The sequence below is a fragment of the Taeniopygia guttata genome, chromosome 28, assembly GCF_048771995.1.
Source record: "Taeniopygia guttata chromosome 28, bTaeGut7.mat, whole genome shotgun sequence".
Classification (NCBI taxonomy): Eukaryota; Metazoa; Chordata; class Aves; order Passeriformes; family Estrildidae; genus Taeniopygia; species Taeniopygia guttata.
Window position 1 is genome coordinate 17,638 of NC_133053.1, and position 10,853 is coordinate 28,490.

At 51.4% G+C, this 10,853-nt stretch overlaps 1 long non-coding RNA gene across 1 annotated transcript; it reads right to left on the minus strand.

Annotated features, from left to right (window-relative positions):
• Positions 1-264: 264 nt before the first annotated feature.
• Positions 265-1,075, minus strand: LOC140680760 (uncharacterized). The gene is made up of 3 exons (XR_012052141.1): positions 1,013-1,075; positions 890-931; positions 265-802 (listed from the first exon to the last, which is right to left on the minus strand). It is a non-coding gene; the product is annotated as an uncharacterized lncRNA (long non-coding RNA).
• Between the last annotated feature and the right edge of the window lie 9,778 nt (positions 1,076-10,853).

Consider the following 10,853-nt stretch of genomic DNA (forward strand, 5'->3'; position numbering starts at 1 on the left):
GACAGGACATGACAAACCAGGAGACAGAACAGGGAGGGAGAGCTTTTGATGAGAAGAAAGGACTGAGAGACCCAAAGAACACAGAGTGCACCAGAGAAAAGTGACAGAACACACACCAGAACTGCTCTGCCCTGTGCATCTCAGCACTGTGATCAAAACAGACACTTTTCCTTTAGCTGGCCTAAGGAGACGCTTCTAGGACATCCTCATCTCCAAAACTGACTCAAAAACCCCTCCCGGGGAGTCCCAACCTGGCACCTCGCTTCCATGCCCTCTGTGGGTTGTAGCCCTTGACTTATCTTGCACATATCTGGGGATCCAAATCTCCATCGGGTGCAGAACGAGGCCTCCTGCCTGTCTGGGAAACTCCAGTTGTCACCAGGCTGTTCTCTCTTGGTCTGCCAAGACAAAGAAAACCAAACATCAGTGCACAACCGTAACAGCACAATGGCCAAAACCTGACAATTCTGCTACTCACCATTCTCCTCAGAACGGTCGGGCCACACACCGCAGGCGTGCTTGGAGGCCGACAGCATCATCTCAGGGTACACCTAGATTAAGTGGAGAAAGGGTGACATGGCATTGCTGAAACTTGAGTGGACTCTCACTCCTCCTCCCTACCTCCCTGACTCACCACAACTCCTTGGCCACTGTTCTGGGTTACCACGATGGGACCTTGAAATGTAAAATCAGTAGGCTTCATCACAGGGTCCTGTAATACTTCCAGAGGACTCACAAGCACAACAAACCCAGTCCATCAGCCAGCTGGTGACAGGGGATATGCAAACTCCCAGTGGATTCCCTAAAGCACAAAAACAAGAATGGATGCTTACAGTTGCACCAAAAACTGAAACCTGAGCAAGAACAACTGCTTCTCTCCACTGCTCACCTGGCACACTGGGCCTTCACTGCTGCTATCTGCCTGGACCTCCTAAAAATAAAGGCAAAGAACACCACTGTAACAGAGTCACCACTTAGGCTGCTTCCCCTGTAAATGCAAACAATGACTGACCAGCTCATGGGAAGTTCCTCATCCAGGACTGGTGCCCTTTGCCACCAATTTGTACTGTCTGCATCTGAAAGGAAGTTAGGACTAATGTCAAAATGCTGCAGGACAACTTAACAGTACCAAACATGTTATGTCAATCTCCTAATAAAATCTGGAGCCCAGCTGCAACCTGCATTACTAATTTCAAGTCCCCAGGACTTGTGCTATTACAGGCTACACAGCAGGGCAGAGCAGCTCCGGTACAAATATGTGCAGACACCCGTGACACAGGACAGGACATGACAAACCAGGAGACAGGACAGGGAGGGAGAGCTTCTGATGAGAAGAAAGGACTGAGAGACCCAAAGAACACAGAGTGCACCAGAGACAAGTGACAGGACACACACCAGAACTGCTCTGCCCTGCGCACCTCAGCACTGAGATCAAAACAGACACTTTCCCTTCAGCTGGCCTAAGGAGACGCTTCTTAGACATCCCCGTATCCAAAACTGACTCAAAAACCCCTCCCGGGGAGTCCCAACCTGGCACCTCGCTTCCATCCCCTCTGTGGGTTGTAGCCCTTGACTTATCTTGCGCATATCTGGGGATGCAAATCCCTGTTGGCTGCAGAAGAAGGCCGTCTGCCTGTCTGGTAAGTTCCAACTGTCACCTCTTGGCCTGCCAAGAGAAAGAAAACCAAACATCAGTGCACAGCCTTAAGAGCACATGGGCCAAAACCTGATAATTTTGCTACTCACCATCCTCCTCAGAATGCCCGGGTTCTTGGCCTGCACGCTCCGGGTGTGGTTGGATTCTGATGCCATCATTGCAGGGCACACCTAGGTTAAGGGGAGACAATGCTGAAACTCGAGAGGACTCTCACTCCTCCTCCCTACCTCCCCGACTCACCACAACTCCTTGGCCACTGCTCTGGGCTACCAGGATGGGACCTTGAAGTGCAAAATCAGAAGGCTTCATCACAGGGTCCTGTAATACTTCCAGAGGGCTCATATGTGCAGGAAACCCAGTCCATCAGCCAGCTGGTGACAGGGGCTTAGCATACTCCCAGTGGATTCCCTAAAGCACAAAAACAAGAATGGATGATTACAGTTGCACCAAAAACTGAAACCTTAGCAAGAACAACTGCTTCTGTCCACTGCTCACCTGGCACACTGGGCTTTGACTGCTGCTATCTGCCTGGACCTCCTAAAAATAAAGACAAAAAACAGGGCTGTAACAGAGTCACCATTTAGTCTTCCCCTACAAATGCAAACAATGACTGACCTACTCATGGGAAGTTCCTCACCCAGGATTGCGGCCATCTGCTACTGATTTGAGCTGTCTGTACCTGAAAAGAAGTTAGGACTAGTGTCAAACAGCTGCAGGAAAACTTAACAACACCAAAAATGTTATGTCAATCTCCGAATAAAATCTGGAGCCCAACTACACCCAGCATTACTAATTTCAAGTCCCCAGGACTTGTGCTATTACAGGGTACGCAGCAGGGCAGAGCAGCTCTAGGACAAATATGTGCAGACACCCGTGACACAGGACAGGACATGACAAACAAGGGGACAGGCCAGGGAGAGAGAGCTTTTGATGAGAAGAAAGGACCGAGAGACCCAAAGAACACAGAGTGCACCAGAGACAAGTGACAGAACACACACCAGAACTACTCTGCCCTGTGCATCTCAGCACTGAGATCAAAACAGACACTCTTCCTTTAGCTGGCTTAAGTACACACTTCTTGGACATCCTCATCACCAAAACTAACTCAAAAACCCCTCCTGGGGAGTCCCAACCTAGCACCTCTCTTCCTTCCCCTCTGTGGGTTGTAGCCCTTGACTTATCTTGCACATATCTGGGGATTCAAATCCCCATCGGGTGCAGAAGGGGGCCACTACTCCCAGCCCCAGGCCGCGGCCCTGACTTATCTTTTGGATGATTGGAAATGCGAATCCACGTTGGACCTGAAATGAGTCTGCCTCGGAGGGGATCTCCTGTTAGCCTCTTAGTCAGCTAGAATAAAGAACAGGAAAATCAATGGTTGAGTTTAGTGTTATGTGGGCCAAATCCCAGCAAGTCAGATACTTATCCTCTCCTGAGTGTGCCTGGGTGCTCAAGTCTCCAGCTCCATCCCTAGTCTAAGGTTTGGCTGTTATTATGAGTAGCACCTGGTTTAGAGAGGCAAAGTTACATGGCATTTCTGTGAGTTCAGTGGATGAGCTTGTGTGCTGTATGACACACGGATGCCTCTGCTATGCTTGTGAAAAGCCTTGCAAATAGACACCATTTCTCACCCTACTGCCTGCAAAACCCCACCACAATAACTCTTAACTGGGTACCTTGCTCACTCTCCCACTCCTAGTCCCAATCCTCAACTCACCTGAAACCTCAATCTCAGACATCATCTTTGACACAGGGCAGATCCCTTTTGGAACATAATCACTCTGCTGAAAAAATGTTGTACTCGACGCAACCTGGAATTACAGGAAGTTGCACTCCTCCTAAAAAAGAAAACAAAACATGTCAGAGATTACAGAAGCACTTCACAACCCCTGAATGCACAACCCCAAATCATTAATTTAAATACTACCTGTGTTCAGTGTTGTTTTCCTCACAGTATCTTCAAAGCCTCTGTTGCATTAGAAGCCCAAAAGCACCTGCAGAGAGCAATCTAAGCTAAAAGAGCCTCTTCACAAAAATGAGAGGAGAGCTCTTACCCCAGTGGATCCCAGAGAGGGAATGAAGCCCCTTGGCAGAGGCTGGGGTTAATATACCCCTGATTGGGTCCGCCTCTCATTCCCATGACACCCAGGAAAAGGGAGGGGCCAAACCCCACTGGGTATAAAAGCCCTCAGAGCAGCTGTGGCTGTTTGGCTCCTCTGATTTGAATTCAAGGGGAGTAATGGGATTCATATAGAAGAAAACTCTTCAGGGAAATAACAGCACTTTCTTTTTTGCTACAACTACTTGGAGCAAAAGGGCAAGGAAACTGGTAAGAAATAAAACTTTGTTCTTTAGGCAGCATATCCAGATAAGTTGGGTAATTTGCTGTTAACTTATATTATGCCTCAGTGACTACTAAGTAGTACTCAACCTGAGACTAAGGGTGGAGAAGAATACTAATTCTATGAACAGTCCAAGTCTCCTTGGGGCTACTAATTAGGACTAACTACATTATAAATAAAAATAAGGAAAAAAAACAGCTTCCTGGGCAGCATCAAGGTTAAGTACATGCTAGGCTTGCCTTTCCCTGAGATATTTAGTCCTAGGGCACAGAAAGAAGTGCCCTGAAAAGTAGTTTTAAACCCTTAAAATGCTGAAAAAGCATTCTAGAAGAGCCTCCTTCAAGTGAATTCCTTAAAATGAGGAAATAGGGAAGTTGCCTCCACTGAAAGGGATGTAATGGCAAATAAATAGCTTCTGTCCTTTAGTTTAATTCCCTAGAATATTGGGAAAAGAGAGGTTTTCCTCACTTTAAGTCTCTCCAGTGATGAAGACACAGGGATTTTCCACTCAATCCAAACCCTTAAGAAAGAGGGATAGCTGGGCTTCCCCCTCAATTTAAGCCTTAGGACAACAAAAAGAGTTACCCTTAATTCATGCCCATAAAAAGCATTGTCAAGGTTTCCCCTTCTCTTTAAACTGGAAAATAATGGAAAATGGGGATTCCCTGTCAATTGACACCTCTAACAGCATAGAAAAGGCAGAGACTATTTCAACTGAGACCATTAAAATTGCAGGGGAAGTGGATTCCCTCATGATTTGAACACAAGAAATATTGGAAAAGGAAGCTTTTTCCCATAATTTAAACCCCTTCTCTCTTCATAACCTCCCTCTTTTCTGGGAGTGCTTTGGAAGGTCTGGGGGTTCTAGGGAGAGGCTGACACAATAGAAGGGGAAAGCTGAAAGCTCTCCCATGGAACCCCACATACTGCCCGGCCTGCTCAGGTGCTGCCCCTTGGCAAGAGGGCTCTTCCCTTGGCATTTTCTGAAAAGGATGCTCCGTGCCCAGGTGGCTCTGGCTGCTCCCCAGTCAATGCTGGATGTTCCAACCATAGCTCCTGGAGGAACGCCTAGGATACCCCTGTTAGCTACTCTGGATTAGAAGCTCCCTGTGCAGGTGTGTCCAGGTACCTGCAGTGAAAGCAGTTTGTAGGGCTCCCCTGGACTGTCAGGGCAGCACAAGTATGAGGTGGGGGCAGCTCCTGTCTGGGACTTATCCTTCGATGTTCGGATTTTTTGCACTCAGCTGCCCGCTCAGGGCCACAGGAGTCGGAGCGCAAACATCGGCTCTTTTCCCTGGGAAAGAAAACTCACCAGTCCAGGTTCCTGATGTCAGTTTGTAGAGCTCTTTTTGGACTCTCAGGGCAGCAGAAGTATGAGGTGGGGGCAGCTCCTGTCTGGGACTTATCCTTCGATGTTCGGATTTTTTGCGGTCAGCTGCCGGCTCAGGGCCACAGGACTCGGAGCGCAAACATCGGCCCTTTTCCCTGGGAAAAAAAACTCACCAGTCCAGGTTCCTGATGTCAGTTTGTAGGGCTCCCCTGGGACTGTCAGGGTAGCACAAGTATGAGGTGGGGGCAGCTCCTGTCTGGGACTTATCCTTCGATGTTCGGATTTTTTGCACTCAGCTGCCCGCTCAGGGCCACAGGACTCGGAGCGCAAACATCGGCTCTTTTCCCTGGGAAAGAAAACTCACCAGTCCAGGTTCCTGATGTCAGTTTGTAGAGCTCTTTTTGGACTCTCAGGGCAGCAGAAGTATGAGGTGGGGGCAGCTCCTGTCTGGGACTTATCCTTCGATGTTCAGATTTTTTGCGGTCAGCTGCCGGCTCAGGGCCACAGGACTCGGAGCGCAAACATCGGCTCTTTTCCCTGGGAAAGAAAACTCACCAGTCCAGGTTCCTGATGTCAGTTTGTAGGGCTCCCTTGGGACTGTCAGGGCAGCACAAGTATGAGGTGGGGGCAGCTCCTGTCTGGGACTTATCCTTCGATGTTCGGATTTTTTGCACTCAGCTGCCGGCTCAGGGCCACAGGACTCGGAGCGCAAACATCGGCTCTTTTCCCTGGGAAAGAAAACTGACCAGTCCAGGTTCCTGATGTCAGTTTGTAGGGCTCCCCTGGGACTGTCAGGGCAGCACAAGTATGAGGTGGGGGCAGCTCCTGTCTGGGACTTATCCTTCGATGTTCGGATTTTTTGCACTCAGCTGCCGGCTCAGGGCCACAGGACTCGGAGCGCAAACATCGGCTCTTTTCCCTGGGAAAAAAAACTCACCAGTCCAGGTTCCTGATGTCAGTTTGTAGGGCTCCCCTGGGACTGTCAGGGTAGCACAAGTATGAGGTGGGGGCAGCTCCTGTCTGGGACTTATCCTTCGATGTTCGGATTTTTTGCACTCAGCTGCCGGCTCACGGCCACAGGATTCGGAGCGCAAACATCGGCTCTTTTCCCTGGGAAAGAAAACTCACCAGTCCAGGTTCCTGATGTCAGTTTGTAGAGCTCTTTTTGGACTCTCAGGGCAGCACAAGTATGAGGTGGGGGCAGCTCCTGTCTGGGATTTATCCTTCGATGTTCGGATTTTTTGCGGTCAGCTGCCAGCTCAGGGCCACAGGACTCGGAGCGCAAACATCGGCTCTTTTCCCTGGGAAAAAAAACTCACCAGTCCAGGTTCCTGATGTCAGTTTGTAGGGCTCCCCTGGGACTGTCAGGGTAGCACAAGTATGAGGTGGGGGCAGCTCCTGTCTGGGACTTATCCTTCGATGTTCGGATTTTTTGCACTCAGCTGCCCGCTCAGGGCCACAGGACTCAGAGCGCAAACATCGGCTCTTTTCCCTGGGAAAGAAAACTCACCAGTCCAGGTTCCTGATGTCAGTTTGTAGAGCTCTTTTTGGACTCTCAGGGCAGCACAAGTATGAGGTGGGGGCAGCTCCTGTCTGGGACTTATCCTTCGATGTTCGGATTTTTTGCGGTCAGCTGCCGGCTCAGGGCCACAGGACTCGGAGCGCAAACATCGGATCTTTTCCCTGGGGAAAAAAACTCACCAGTCCAGGTTCCTCATGTCAGTTTGTAGGGCTCCCCTGGGACTGTCAGGGTAGCACAAGTATGAGGTGGGGGCAGCTCCTGTCTGGGACTTATCCTTCGATGTTCCGATTTTTTGCGGTCAGCTGCCGGCTCAGGGCCACAGGACTTGGAGCGCAAACATCGGCTCTTTTCCCTGGGAAAGAAAACTCACCAGTCCAGGTTCCTGATGTCAGTTTGTAGAGCTCTTTTTGGACTCTCAGGGCAGCAGAAGTATGAGGTGGGGGCAGCTCCTGTCTGGGACTTATCCTTCGATGTTCGGATTTTTTGCACTCAGCTGCCGGCTCAGGGCCACAGGACTCGGAGCGCAAACATCGGCTCTTTTCCCTGGGAAAGAAAACTCACCAGTCCAGGTTCCTGATGTCAGTTTGTAGGGCTCCCCTGGGACTGTCAGGGCAGCACAAGTATGAGGTGGGGGCAGCTCCTGTCTGGGACTTATCTTTCGATGTTCGGATTTTTTGCACTCAGCTGCCGGCTCAGGACCACAGGACTCGGAGCGCAAACATCGGCTCTTTTCCCTGGGAAAGAAAACTCACCAGTCCAGGTTCCTGATGTCAGTTTGTAGAGCTCTTTTTGGACTCTCAGGGCAGCACAAGTATGAGGTGGGGGCAGCTCCTGTCTTGGACTTATCCTTCGATGTTCGGATTTTTTGCGGTCAGCTGCCGGCTCAGGGCCACAGGATTCGGAGCGCAAACATCGGCTCTTTTCCCTGGGAAAAAAAACTCACCAGTCCAGGTTCCTGATGTCAGTTTGTAGGGCTCCCCGGGACTGTCAGGGCAGCACAAGTATGAGGTGGGGGCAGCTCCTGTCTGGGACTTATCCTTCGATGTTCGGATTTTTTGCAGTCAGCTGCCGCCTCAGGGCCACAGGACTCGGAGCGCAAACATCGGCTCTTTTCCCTGGGAAAGAAAACTCACCAGTCCAGGTTCCTGATGTCAGTTTGTAGGGCTCCCCTGGGACTCTCAGGGCAGCACAAGTATGAGGTGGGGGCAGCTCCTGTCTGGGACTTATCCTTCGATGTTCGGATTTTTTGCAGTCAGCTGCCGGCTCAGGGCCACAGGACTCGGAGCGCAAACATCGGCTATTTCCCTGGGAAACAAAACTGACCAGTCCAGGTTCCTGATGTCAGTTTGTAGGGCTCCCCTGGGACTGTCAGGGCAGCAGAAGTATGAGGTGGGGGCAGCTCCTGTCTGGGACTTATCCTTCGATGTTCCGATTTTTTGCGGTCAGCTGCCGGCTCAGGGCCACAGGACTCGGAGGGCAAACATCGGCCCTTTTCCCTGGGAAAAAAAACTCACCATTCCAGGTTCCTGATGTCAGTTTGTAGGGCTCCCCTGGGACTGTCAGGGTAGCACAAGTATGAGGTGGGGGCAGCTCCTGTCTGGGACTTATCCTTCGATGTTCGGATTTTTTGCGGTCAGCTGCCGGCTCAGGGCCACAGGACTCGGAGCGCAAACATCGGCTCTTTTCCCTGGGAAAAAAACCTCACCAGTCCAGGTTCCTGATGTCAGTTTGTAGGGCTCCCCTGGGACTGTCAGGGCAGCACAAGTATGAGGTGGGGGCAGCTCCTGTCCGGGACTTATCCTTCGATGTTCGGATTTTTTGCACTCAGCTGCCCGCTCAGGGCCACAGGAGTCGGAGCGCAAACATCGGCTCTTTTCCCTGGGAAAGAAAACTCACCAGTCCAGGTTCCTGATGTGAGTTTGTAGAGCTCTTTTTGGACTCTCAGGGCAGCACAAGTATGAGGTGGGGGCAGCTCCTGTCTGGGACTTATCCTTCGATGTTCGGATTTTTTGCGGTCAGCTGCCGGCTCAGGGCCACAGGATTCGGAGCGCAAACATCGGCTCTTTTCCCTGGGAAAAAAAACTCACCAGTCCAGGTTCCTGATGTCAGTTTGTAGGGCTCCCCTGGGACTGTCAGGGCAGCACAAGTATGAGGTGGGGGCAGCTCCTGTCTGGGACTTATCCTTCGATGTTCGGATTTTTTGCAGTCAGCTGCCCGCTCAGGGCCACAGGACTCGGAGCGCAAACATCGGCTCTTTTCCCTGGGAAAGAAAACTCACCAGTCCAGGTTCCTGATGTCAGTTTGTAGGGCTCCCCTGGGACTGTCAGGGCAGCACAAGTATGAGGTGGGGGCAGCTCCTGTCTGGGACTTATCCTTCGATATTCAGATTTTTTGCGGTCAGCTGCCAGCTCAGGGCGACAGGACTCGGAGCGCAAACATCGGCTCTTTTCCCTGGGAAAAAAAACTCACCAGTCCAGGTTCCTGATGTCAGTTTGTAGGGCTCCCCTGGGACTGTCAGGGCAGCACAAGTATGAGGTGGGGGCAGCTCCTGTCTGGGACTTATCCTTCGATGTTCGGATTTTTTGCACTCAGCTGCCCGCTCAGGGCCACAGGAGTCGGAGCGCAAACATCGGCTCTTTTCCCTGGGAAAGAAAACTCACCAGTCCAGGTTCCTGATGTCAGTTTGTAGAGCTCTTTTTGGACTGTCAGGGCAGCACAAGTATGAGGTGGGGGCAGCTCCTGTCTGGGACTTATCCTTCGATGTTCGGATTTTTTGCGGTCAGCTGCCGGCTCAGGGCCACAGTATTCAAAGCGCAAACATCGGCTCTTTTCCCTGGGAAAAAAAACTCACCAGTCCAGGTTCCTGATGTCAGTTTGTAGGGCTCCCCTGGGACTGTCAGGGCAGCACAAGTATGAGGTGGGGGCAGCTCCTGTCTGGGACTTATCCTTCGATGTTCCGATTTTTTGCAGTCAGCTGCCGGCTCAGGGCACAGGACTCGGAGTGCAAACATCGGCTCTTTTCCCTGGGAAAGAAAACTCACCAGTCCAGGTTCCTGATGTCAGTTTGTAGGGCTCCCCTGGGACTGTCAGGGCAGCACAAGTATGAGGTGGGGGCAGCTCCTGTCTGGGACTTATCCGTCGATGTTCGGATTTTTTGCACTCAGCTGCCGGCTCAGGGCCACAGGACTCGGAGCGCAAACATCAGCTCTTTTCCCTGGGAAAGAAAACTCACCAGTCCAGGTTCCTGATGTCAGTTTGTAGGGCTCCTCTGGGACTGTCAGGGCAGCACAAGTATGAGGTGGGGGCAGCTCCTGTCTGGGACTTATCCTTCGATGTTCGGATTTTTTGCACTCAGCTGCCGGCTCAGGGCCACAGGACTCGGAGCGCAAACATGGGCTCTTTTCCCTGGGAAAAAAAACTCACCAGTCCAGGTTCCTGATGTCAGTTTGTAGGGCTCCCCTGGGACTGTCAGGGCAGCACAAGTATGAGGTGGGGGCAGCTCCTGTCTGGGACTTATCCTTCGATGTTCGGATTTTTTGCACTCAGCTGCCCGCTCAGGGCCACAGGACTCGGAGCGCAAACATCGGCTCTTTTCCCTGGGAAAGAAAACTCACCAGTCCAGGTTCCTGATGTCAGTTTGTAGAGCTCTTTTTGGACTCTCAGGGCAGCACAAGTATGAGGTGGGGGCAGCTCCTGTCTGGGACTTATCCTTCGATGTTCGGATTTTTTGCGGTCAGCTGCCAGCTCAGGGCCACAGGACTCGGAGCGCAAACATCGGCTCTTTTCCCTGTGAAAAAAAACTCACCAGTCCAGGTTCCTGATGTCAGTTTGTAGGGCTCCCCTGGGACTGTCAGGGCAGCACAAGTATGAGGTGGGGGCAGCTCCTGTCTGGGACTTATCCTTCGATGTTCGGATTTTTTGCACTCAGCTGCCCGCTCAGGGCCACAGGAGTCGGAGCGCAAACATCGGCTCTTTTCCCTGGGAAAGAAAACTCACCAGTCC